This window comes from Micromys minutus, assembly GCF_963924665.1.
Source record: "Micromys minutus genome assembly, chromosome: 1".
In the NCBI taxonomy this organism is placed as follows: Eukaryota; Metazoa; Chordata; class Mammalia; order Rodentia; family Muridae; genus Micromys; species Micromys minutus.
In genome coordinates, this window is record NC_137969.1 from 150,367,216 (window position 1) to 150,378,500 (window position 11,285).

At 42.6% G+C, this 11,285-nt stretch overlaps 1 pseudogene across 1 annotated transcript; it reads left to right on the forward strand.

Moving 5' to 3' along the window:
* The first annotated feature begins 295 nt into the window (after nt 1–295).
* LOC308416431 (membrane protein BRI3-like) lies at nt 296–10,804 on the forward strand (annotated as a pseudogene). Its single transcript has 2 exons — nt 296–405; nt 10,416–10,804. The product of its transcript is annotated as a membrane protein BRI3-like (transcript).
* The last annotated feature ends 481 nt before the right edge of the window (nt 10,805–11,285 follow it).

Genomic DNA, 11,285 nt, shown 5'->3' on the forward strand with positions numbered 1-11,285 from the left:
CTTCCCCTCTCACCCCTCCCCCTCCGCTCTCTGTTCTGGCAGACCTTCTCACCCCACGCCCTCTTCCCACACACCGGGCTTTTCCCTTCAGTCTTCCATCTTCTTGTCTCACCTTTGATTACTTAGGACCTGTTTTCCCTTCTGGTTCCTGTTTGGGGCACATCCCATGCTTTCTCTTCCCCTCCACCCCCTTATTTGGGGCTTGCTTGCCACTTAATTCCAACTCACCAACTGTAGGATACAATCGCTCTTACTTCCCCATCCACTCCAACCAGTCCTGGGACCAGTCGAAAAAATGCACTGCCCTAGTCTGTTCCAGATCAGGGAAGTTTCCTCTACACCGGGATACTTGACAGATGCGGATGCATTATCTTTCCAGGGCACCCTCTTCGTGCTGACCAAGAAGTAATAATCATCGCCCTGCTGTATTGAAAATAAAGCAACAACTATGCTTGTTTGAAACTGATGATCGCTCAGGAAGCACCCAGACCGGAGCACATCCAGGAAATCGCCAGGTGTTGCTATCCCAGCAGCTCCCTGCAGCTTAAACACTGGCATTGTATATGCTCCTCTCCTCTTCCTCCCCTCTTCTCAGTTCCTGTCTGTTCCTTAAAGATGCTCATATCTAGATTGCCAGTGGAAAACCCAAGTGTCAGAATTGTGCTATCCCTGCTAGCAAACACCACTTAGATGCCTTCCAAAGGCTTCAGTTTTAACCCTTTTTATCTTCTCCTACATTCTCTCTCTCTCTCTCTCTCTCTCTGTGTGTGTGTGTGTGTGTGTGTGTCTCTCTCTGTCTCTCTGTGTGTGTGTGTGTGTGTGTGTGTGTGTGTGTGTCTGTTTCTCTGTGTGTGTGTGTGTGTCTCTCTCTCTCTCTGTCTCTCTGTGTGTGTGTGTGTCTGTCTGTCTCTGTCTCTCTCTGTCTCTGTCTCTCTGCTCTCTCTCTGTCTCTCTCTCTCTCTCTCTCTCTCTCTTTGGGTTTTGGTTGGTACCTCTTCTCTACATTCAGGAACCACAGTCTCCTTAGGAGGCTGGCTTGCTGGGTTAGAGAGCTATGGATGTCATAATCAGAAAAGTGGTGTAGCATTCCAAACCAACTCAATGAAATAACTTTGAAGAACAAAGTGTCTCCGCCTCAATTCCTTCCTCTCCTTCTGTATAGCTTTGTTAAGTTTGAATGTTCACTTTTCTTTTTGCACCACTCTTATAGCAGCTTGCCAAACGACCCTTAAAGTTATCTGTACAAGGAAACCATTCATCTCCAGCCTGTGTATACCACTAGCCGGTCCAGTCAAACTTAGCTGATTGTGGCTTTGCTGATGCATTGCTCTGTGAACCACCTCAGAGCACAGCTTTAGGCAGGACTTGGATCCAGAAGGTCCCTTAGTCTAGGCTCTCATCCTGGGATAAAAGGACTAGACTCACCATTCTATGTAATGTTAATAGAAATAATAACTTCTAGAAAAACACAAGAAACAGGTCAAGACTTAGCCCACTCTTGCTTTCTAGTCATTCAATTGGCCATATAAAATCACATGGCTGATTCATTTCCCCTGTAGGAGAAGACTTATTGCAAAGTTACGCAGCAAAGGGCAAAGAGAGATAAAGAGAGAACTGAATTCAAACAGACAACTGTATGCATTAAATACATAAAAGAGGGGATCAAATTGCAAATGTCAAGTTTGATTGGTTCTCATAAAGGGAATATGTTCTCATAACCTGTACCAAGGTCAAGAGACAAACTCTAAGCATCCAAGGGACTCCCTCCCTCCTCCTTACAGAAAAACCACTACCCTAATTTCAAGTGCCATAAATTAGCTATGCCTGGTTCTGAACTTCATTTAAATGGGATCAGGTAGTATTTGCTTTTGTGTGTGTTTTAATGGTACTTGGAATTTGTTTTGCTCCATGACTGTCAGAAATAATGGCTATGAGGGGAAATGTTGATATTCTTAGGTCTTTAGACACTGGAGACACAGCAAGCCACGCAAGAAACAGCAGGGCCCCAGGAAGCATCAACTACACATGTGAGGCAGAGTAAAAAAAATACTACTTCATGTCCAGTGGCTCAGTGATACAGGCGTTGACTCTGATTGTCTGTCTCTTGACCCTGGGATAATTAACGTTGGCATGTAGTAGCCAGAACTGGAAAACACAATACAAGATGGTTTGGCTTGCTTAAGAAAGGTATACCAGAATCATTTAAAACTTCTGAGAAATTACCCTGGGAAAGGTAATTCCTGCCTTGTCAGCAGGACATGGTTAGTAGTGTGTGTGTGTATGTGTGTGTGTGTGTGTGTGTGTGTGTGTGTGTGTATGTGCTGCACATTGTTGCAAATAATTCTGATTTGTTCTCAAAGTGTAACATTCAGTGTAGAGAGTATATTCTTTCCAACTGACAAAAAAAATGTATTGTAAGACAAAGTTGATTTAATTTCACAGTCCAATGTACAGCTCAGTGGGGCAGGGAGGGCATCGTGGCAATTAGGAAACACACGTGAACACTGGCACTTAATTTTCAGTCTCCTGTCTTCCAGTCCATGATCCAAACAATACATACCATGGTGCCGGCTACATCCAGGGTGGTCTTCCCTCATCAAGGGAATCTCTCTGAAACATCATTGTAGTTTGCCCAAGGATGTGTCACCTAGATGATTTCAAATCCAGTTATCTTAACAATGAGAAGTAATCATGAGTTTACCCTTTCTCAACCTGACACAAGCATCACTAAATCATAATTTTTCATACCTCAGCCTATAAGGCTCATGGCAACATCAGAGCACAAATGTATTTCTGCTTTAAAAACAACTGAAAATCACACTCTGACCATTCAAAAAAACAAAAGGACTAAAAATGGAACATAGCATCCAATCAAAAAGTAAAATTTGGAAAAGCATATCTTTAATCACAATACTGGGGAGTCAGAGACAGGCAGAAATTGTGAGTTTAAAGCCAACTAGATATGCTTAATGAGTTCTATGACTTAGTCCTAAATGGAATGTCTGCATCAGGCCTTGGAAGACAACGGAACATGCTAGAAGATAGGAAAGAGAGTGTAAGAGCTGGAAGATGGGAAGGACTGTTGTCTGCTGTGGTCTGGACACAGCCATTGCACAAACTCAACAACTCACTGTGGACATGCCTTCTTGCACAGGATCAAGCCAACAAGACCAGTCAATGTGCCTTCAGGTGGCACTAGCTGGAATCAGCAGGTTATAAAAAAATATTTTAAGAGGGAGAGGACATGGAGGTGGGAAAGGGATAATGTTGGGGGTGTGCTGGGGGAGTTGTGGGTTAAGATCAAGATACATTGTATATATGTATGAAGTTGTCAAAGAATCAATAAAAGACATTTTTAAGGAAAGTGAAATTAACTTAAAGATAGAGGGTTTTTTATTCTTTTAAGTTATTCTTTATCTTTATGTGCATTGGTGTTTGGAGAGAGTTGGATGCACTGGGACTTGAGTTTCAGACAGTTGGCAGCTGCCATGGGATACTGGGAATTGAACCCAGGTTCACTGGAAGAGCAGCACTGTTCTTAACCTCTAAGCCATCTCTGAAGCCCAGATATATGCTTCTGCCAGCCCCCATATATATGGTGGAAGACAAACAAGCATCAAGTAGCTTCTAGATTATAGGTTATCAACCTATGGGTTGCAACCTCATTGGCAACATCTAAAAAATGCATGTTATGACTCATAACAGTAGCAAAATTATAGCTATGAAGTAGCAATGACAATAATTGTATGGTTGGGGGTCACCACAACATGAGGAACTGTATCAAAGGGTCGCAGCATTAGGAAGGCTCTAGATGAAATCAAACAATCAAATGTATATAAAATTAGTATTAACAGAGGTAAAACATTAAAAGTAAGCAAACCATTAATATCTGAACTATCCCCCAGGTTGACAAAGGGCCCATCTTTATAAATTCAAGTTTCTTAATAATCAGACAGTGGAAAACAAACAAGCAAAGAACAATAACAAAAATCCAACTCATCTCACACTGAAGCATATATATAATGTATGGGAAGCTGGAAACAACCAGCAAGTCTTAAAAGCCATAACAACAACATAGCTTCTGCAGGGAGCCGCAGTCTAATTCATAGCTAAATTCTCAGCAAAAAAAATATGCAGCATAAAAGAGAACAGAACATTTTCAAACACACCCAAGTAGAAGCTGGAGAAATGGCTCAGTGGTTTAGATCCCTGGCTACTTTTGCAGAGGACCTGGGATTGGTTGTCAGCACCTACACTGAGTGGTCCGTACTCGCCCTTAACTCCAGTTCCAAGGGATCTGAGGCTCTCTTCTGGCCTCTGCAGCCAACCTGCACACAGTATGGTTCAAATGAGTCATGAAGGAACGTACACACAATACACTTAATTTTTTTAAAAAAATGAATGTTTTAATGATCAAATAAATATCACCCCATAATTCTTCCTATACTTAACAAAATATTACTCAATAAATGAGACAAAAAATTTTCAATAAAAAGTAATGACTACATTAAAATAAGTAATAAGGATTTTTTTCTGGCTAAAAGATGGACATCTAATAAAAATGTGGCCTTCAAAAAAATCTAACACATCAGAATGTATTTGTCTAATTACAACCCCCTCCCTCCCTCCCTCCCTCCCTCTCTCTCTCTCTCTCTCTCTCTCTCTCTCTCTCTCTCTCTTTGAGACAGGGTCTGTGGGTCCAGCTGACCCGGATTTACTAGTTAACAAAAGCCATCTCAAATTTGCAGTGATCCTCTGCTCCCTGAGTGCTAAGATCATACTCATGAGCCACGATACTCCGCAATATTCATAACCTTTAACCTTTATGTTATAGATTTAATGTTGGTGTCTCTCAAATTTATATGGTACGGTGGCTTGAATAAAAAATGTCCTCTACTGACTCATGGACTTCAACATGGGTCCCAGCTGCCAGCACTGTCTGGTAAGATCATAGATGGGAACCCTCCTTGGAGAACTGTGGGTGGGCTTGGGGGGGTTATAGCCTGTGCCCACTTCCAGGCCTTGCACTCTGTTTTCTGCATGTGGTCGAAGATGGGATCGCTCAGCTTCTTTCTCAATTGCCATGTCTCCCCCATCATTGTGATTTGCCCAGACAAAATAAACCCTCCTTCTCTGAACCACTTTGGGTCGTGGTTATCACCACAAAATGGACTGTTGATGCAGAAGCACGAATCTCATTTTGATTTATTCTGGAGTCAATTACGAGTGATCATAGCTGGGAACACAGGTGTAGTGTCAAGTTCCAAGTTCAAACATGGTGTCAGTTTATCATAACAGAACAAAGAAAATAACAAGACCGAAGTGCATTTCAAGTACATTAGTGAAAACATTCAGGAGGCAGTTACCGCGAGGCAGGGAGGTATTGACTGCAGGGCTCAGACACTACCTGGTGACACAGCTTTTCAAGTGGTAGAAGCCACAGATTTACTACATTCCTGAGACTTTTATCTGTTAGGCATAGAAAGTTAGGTTCACACAGATATGGGGAGGGAACGGGTACTTAGACAGATAAAGATAATCCAAGAGAAATTGTGATTAGACCCTGGACCTGTAACATGCCAAATTCTTCATGGACATTGAAGTTCAAATCAGTTAATCAACCTTGAAATGGCCATTTGAAGACTTTTTTTTTTCTTAGAACTTTTATTCAGAGCTTCCTGTTTGCCCAGCGTTACATTCTGTGCATGTGGAGGTCACAGGTTGTTTATTAAATAGTATAATATGCCCTTCACAGTTTGGAAGACTCATTCCTCAGAGCCCGTGTAGATGGGGCTGGGCATAGGCGGGACAACAGTCTCCAGGCAGAGGGAAAGCTAGCGAACGTTTCCCAGGACTCATGGGTAATAGCAAAGCTAGCAGCTACCTTGATCAGAATCTGGACCCCTCCCTGTTGTCCATCTGTAGCTGACATAACATCTGCATTAGTATATATTTAGAATTCAAATAATCAAGAACCCTGCTTTGAATGAAGGAAACGTACATTTTAAGTGAACAAAATTTATATATCTCTCAAATTACATTAACTGTGCTCCTCCTGTACTTACTGTTACTTATACTCTATGGAGTATCTCATGTATTTCTAGAGTATTTTTAAAAAATATATTATACTTCACTTAGTTTTCTAGAGCCCGTGACCTCCCTTGTCATAAGCTTTGACCAGATCTACAGTGCCTGTTGGTGTGCACTGTGTGAAAGTTGTCTTTGTGTTACTTAACTTTTAACATACAGCAGAAAGCTGATTACTGTTCAGACTTTGATATTGTTATTCTTACGGCTCATCACTGGTATCATATTTTGTATACATTCTTTCTCCCTCACCTTTTAATTGACTTAATAAAAAGCTGACAGCCAGTAGCTAGGCAGGGGAGGAAAGGCTGGGCTTCCAGGCAGAGAGACAAGGGATCTCTGTGAGAAGAATCAGGTGGAAAGATTTGCCAGAGAAACACAAAGGAGGTCAGATGTACCTCGAGTGAGAGAGAGGTAAAGGCCATGTGGTAGGATGTGGACTGGAATAGTCTGGTTAATTAAGTGAGAGGGGCGAACTGGGAGATAGCCTAAGATAAGGCCTAAGCTAGGATGAAATCAGTACGTCTCTGGGTCCACCAACAATTCCAACAAAGTCCAGCTCTACCTCTGAGGCATGTACTCCTTTCTGTAGAGGGGCCTCGGTTAAACAGCAGTCGGTTAGTTCATGCAGCTGTCACACCAGTAGGCATGTCTTGCCTGACAGTTCAGTAGTTTGCAATGCAAGAGCCACAACTGGGTGATACTGTAAATGACTTGTCTCTTCCAGCCACCTGAATACTACTTTCCAGAACTAGTGAGTAGGGGAGGCTGCCAGCTCAGTTCTGGCGTGTGTGGTGTCCTCACTAATAGGGTTTAGCCATCTAGTTGTGGCACAGCATCAAGCGTAGTGGAAATACTCTGTATTGTTTTGTAAACTTCTGGAGGCTTCCTGGCAACAGAGTATTAATAATCAATATCTGGTGAGCTTTGGTATTTTGATAAGTGCCAATCAGATACAAACTACAGCCCAATTTCTGTTTTTTAGTTCTGTCCCCTTGGTTCGGCCAGTTCTTGTGATATGTGTTCTCTGTGGTTACTGCTAACCTCCTCGCTAAATAAAAATGCAGTCTTAGGTTTCCACGAGTCTTTTTATTTTATGATTTTATGAGCTGATCAATACTTAATCAGGACTTTTGTTTTTGCCCAATAATCAATATAAAGTCTCATTTGATGTGTTCCACTTCAAGACACCTTTGCTTACTGACCCATTAAATAATGAACTCAGAGCCAATAGCAACATTATAGCCTATGCCTGAGTAAGGCACATAGCTTTCCTGTACTAAGAAACACTAACAGCTCTTCAGGGCCGGTACACAGATATTAAAAAACAACAATATAGACAGACAGAGAACATAGCATCAAAAGACCACATGAAGCACCAGGAGGAGGGATCTCAGTTCAGAGGATTTACCTGTGTTCAGTTCTCAGCACTCATTCATATGAAGACTCACAATTGTCTGTAACTCTAGTTCCAGGGGCTCTGGTGACATCTTCTGACTTCCACAAGCCCTATGTGCATGTGATATATATATATATCCAGGCACACACACATACATTAAGTAAATATTTTCAAAGGACCACATGAAGAAAATGTCTACAAGAGTGAGAGGTCTGAAGCAAGAAGGCAGAGTCCTCCCTGGTGTCTAAGATGTACGTCAGCATTTCAAATGTCCACAACTCTCTCCATGGCCAGGAATTATTATGGGGTTTTGTGCTGCACATTCTTGTTTCAAAGGTCTCAGTAAAGTTAAGTTGTCAGATATTACAGTATAAAATCCATGGGTGATGTAGACTGGTAAATATTTATCAAATTAAGAGCACAGAACACATTTTACATAATATTTCATTGGCTTGATTTATAATTTTTAAATATGTAGACATAAAAACTCAGGACCTGAACCTGATTCTTACCCAGTTCACAGATGTTGTGGGCAGAGCCATTTCCTATCCTTTCTGTTAGCCCTGGACAAAATACTGAAACCAGACAGCTTTGTTTAGCCCCTGCTGTCTTATTTATATCCCATAGCCTTCCTGTCCTTGAGAGACAACTGCACTTCCGTACATATCAAACCTTGCTAGCAAACTACCCTAGTTGGAAGGGAAACCCAAGGAGCTGGAGAAAGCAACGCTAATAACTCCTCACACATCTCATACTGGCATCAGAATGTGCCCGCCCCATCCCATCCCTCCAGGACCCTAGGATATATGAAATGAGAAAACAATCAAATAAATTCTCTCATGACCATAGGTCTACATGGTTCTATTGACCTAAGCTAATTTTCGGAAGAAGCATTAGAAAATGAGTTAGGATTTAAAACATGGAAGCAGATATTTCTAAAAGACTGAGGTTTACACAGACCTTTTAAATCGTGTTACCGAATTAGAACCTACTCCATGAGACATTCATGTTTTAAATGTAAAACTAAAAGTTAACTAAAACAGCCAAAATTATCATTAGAAAAACAATCAACAACCTTTCTGTCATGAAGAATGAGCAGACCGTTAGTCAAGCGGAAGTGTAAACATCAAAGTATGTGAGCCACGGGGATGGACATAGACCCTGGTTTTCCTGAGCCAAGTTCACTGTGTTCCTCAAGAAAGCAGGATGCACAGTGAGGAATCTGGGTTAAGCCTAGGTCCAAATGAGGTTCTAGAAAAGAACACAGCATGTAAGAACGGGGAGCAAAAAGTGTTTAGGAACAATGAGCTCTAATAACCAATAAACTTTGCCCTCCTCTCTTCCAAAATCAAAATATTAAAATTAAAATTAAAAACACCTAATCTAGGGCCTCAGGGATTAATTTTCTCTTAGAATACCAAAAACAGTGGGTAACAGGTTCTTTTTTTTTTTAACTTCACAACTAAATTATTTATTTATTTTATGATGCGGATCCAAGAGCTACCGACTTTTACCTTGCTAGTTGGATACAATTTTTTAAAATTGTTTGCCATTGTAATGTCTCCATAGATTAAATGGTATTTTGACATTTTTTAAATAGAAAAACAAAAGAGAAAATAATGAAGAGTCTTTCCCGTTCTAGGAAGAGCAGCTGGTAGACTGGTGCCAACAGCTGGTGGCCCACAAAGGACATGACCCCAGAACTGGAAGAACAAGTTCAAATGCTGCGCTTGGTGCCTGGGGCCCTAACATCACACAGGAGCCTGAGCTGACTTAATCGACAGAAGAGGTCTCCCAGCTTCTTTAGAGTAAAGAGCCATTGGTGTTAATCTGCACACGCATGACCAGAATGAGCATGACCCTGGGGAGCCGTCCAACCCAGAGAAGAAATCGGGGGGGGGGGGTCATCTCCGGGAAGCAGTTTTTGCTGCTCTCCCCTCCCCAGAGGTGGACCCTGGCTTGGGTCCAGAGAGAAGAGCATCACAAACTCAAGGCAGAAGTTGCCTCATAGTGGCCATGGTCTCAGAATTTCTCAGACCGTCCAATTTGGTAATGGTTACATGTCAGAGGCTGCCTAGAGAGCCACAGTGGCTTCGACATGAATGACCAAGCATCGCACTAACAGTGTGCACAGTAGGGTGGATGGAGCCTACAGAGTTATAGTGGGGCTAGTCGGGCAGTTCAGTGGGTAAATCCTGTTGGCTGAATTCTGTTCCCTAAGCTCCACACAAAGGTGAGAAGAGAAAACTGGCTGTCTACGGTTGCACACTGACCTCCACACATGTGCCCTCTCTCCAATCACACAACTAAAGCATGTAAGTTAATTTTACAGATGTATGGTGCTCTTAGAGAGAGAGCTCAGCTGGTAAAAGGTGTGCTTAGCAAACATAAAGATCTGAGTTCAATTTCTAGAATGCATGTTTTTTGTTTGTTTGTTTGTTTTGTTTTTAAAAGAAGCCATGTGTAGTGGTATACAGTTGTAATCCTAGTTCTAGGAAAGCAGGGATAGGCAGATGCTTGGATCTGGATGGCCAACCAGCTTAGCCTACTCAGAAAGTTCAAGGCTAGTGAGAAACCATATCTCAAAGGGGAAGGAAAAAGAGAGAGAAAGGTAGGAAAGAAAGGAAAGGAGGAAGGGAATGAAGGGAAAATGAGAGAGAGAGAGAGAGAGAGAGAGAGAGAGAGAGAGAGAGAGAGAGAGAGAGAGAGAGAGAGAGAGAGATAGAGAGAGAGAGAGGAAACAACACCAAAGTTGTTCTCTGGCATCTATACATCCACACATACAAACACACAAGAACACACACACATAGGAATGAACACACACTCACACAACTCTTAACCATTGCTTGATCAAAACAGGAAAAATAACCTGAGTCAAATCAAGCTATTAAAGAATAAACTTGACCCCCGCCATCCCCGGAGGTTGCAGGCGCGTGGCCCCGGGGGCCGCCACAGACCACAAGCCCCTGTTGCAGGAGCGCCCGCCCGCCTACAACCTGGAGGCCGGCCAGGGCGACTAAGATGGCTACGGGGCCATCCCCACCGCGCCCCCACCGCCGCCCTACCCCTACCTCGTCACAGGGATCCCCACCAGCCACCCCCGGGTCTACAACATCCACAGTCGAGCGGTCACCCGGTATCCTGCCAACTCCATCGTCGTGGTCTGAGGCTGCCGGGTCTGCAGTGTTGGCGTCCTGGAATACTGCTTCACCTGCCTGGGCATCTTCTTGGCCATCGTCCTGTTTCCTTTTGGGTTCCTGTGCTGCTTTGCACTGAGGAAGCAAAGATGCCCCAACTGTGGAGCAGTCTTTACTTAAAGGGAACAACACACCCAGTTTTCCTACATTCAGCTATCTTTTCTAATGTAAATGTTGTGTGCAATAGTTTTATTTGATTAAGCTTCAAGGACTGTTTTGTAAAGTGCAGTGGGGTAGACTGGCATAAGCTATGCAGAGGTGGAAGGCAGCGGCCTGCTCCCAAGACTAAGGATAAAGCGCTGCTTCTATTTTTTGCAGTCTTCAATTTGAGAATGATGAGAAATACTGTTTTAAATAAATGAGATTCATACCAAAAAAAAAAAAAAAAAAAAAAAAGAATAAACTTGGAGGTGGGGAGACCAAGCAGATGTTAATGTGTACGAACAAATGAAACCGAATATCGAGTTTGGCAAGATGAAGCCCACCTCTGCTGAATTAGGGACAGCAAAGAAGCTGAGTTGACGAAAGTCCCTCAGGAGCTGTGGTCACACAGAGGTAACCTCATCTCTGAATCCACTGGGTGTCCTTTGCTCTGATTAACA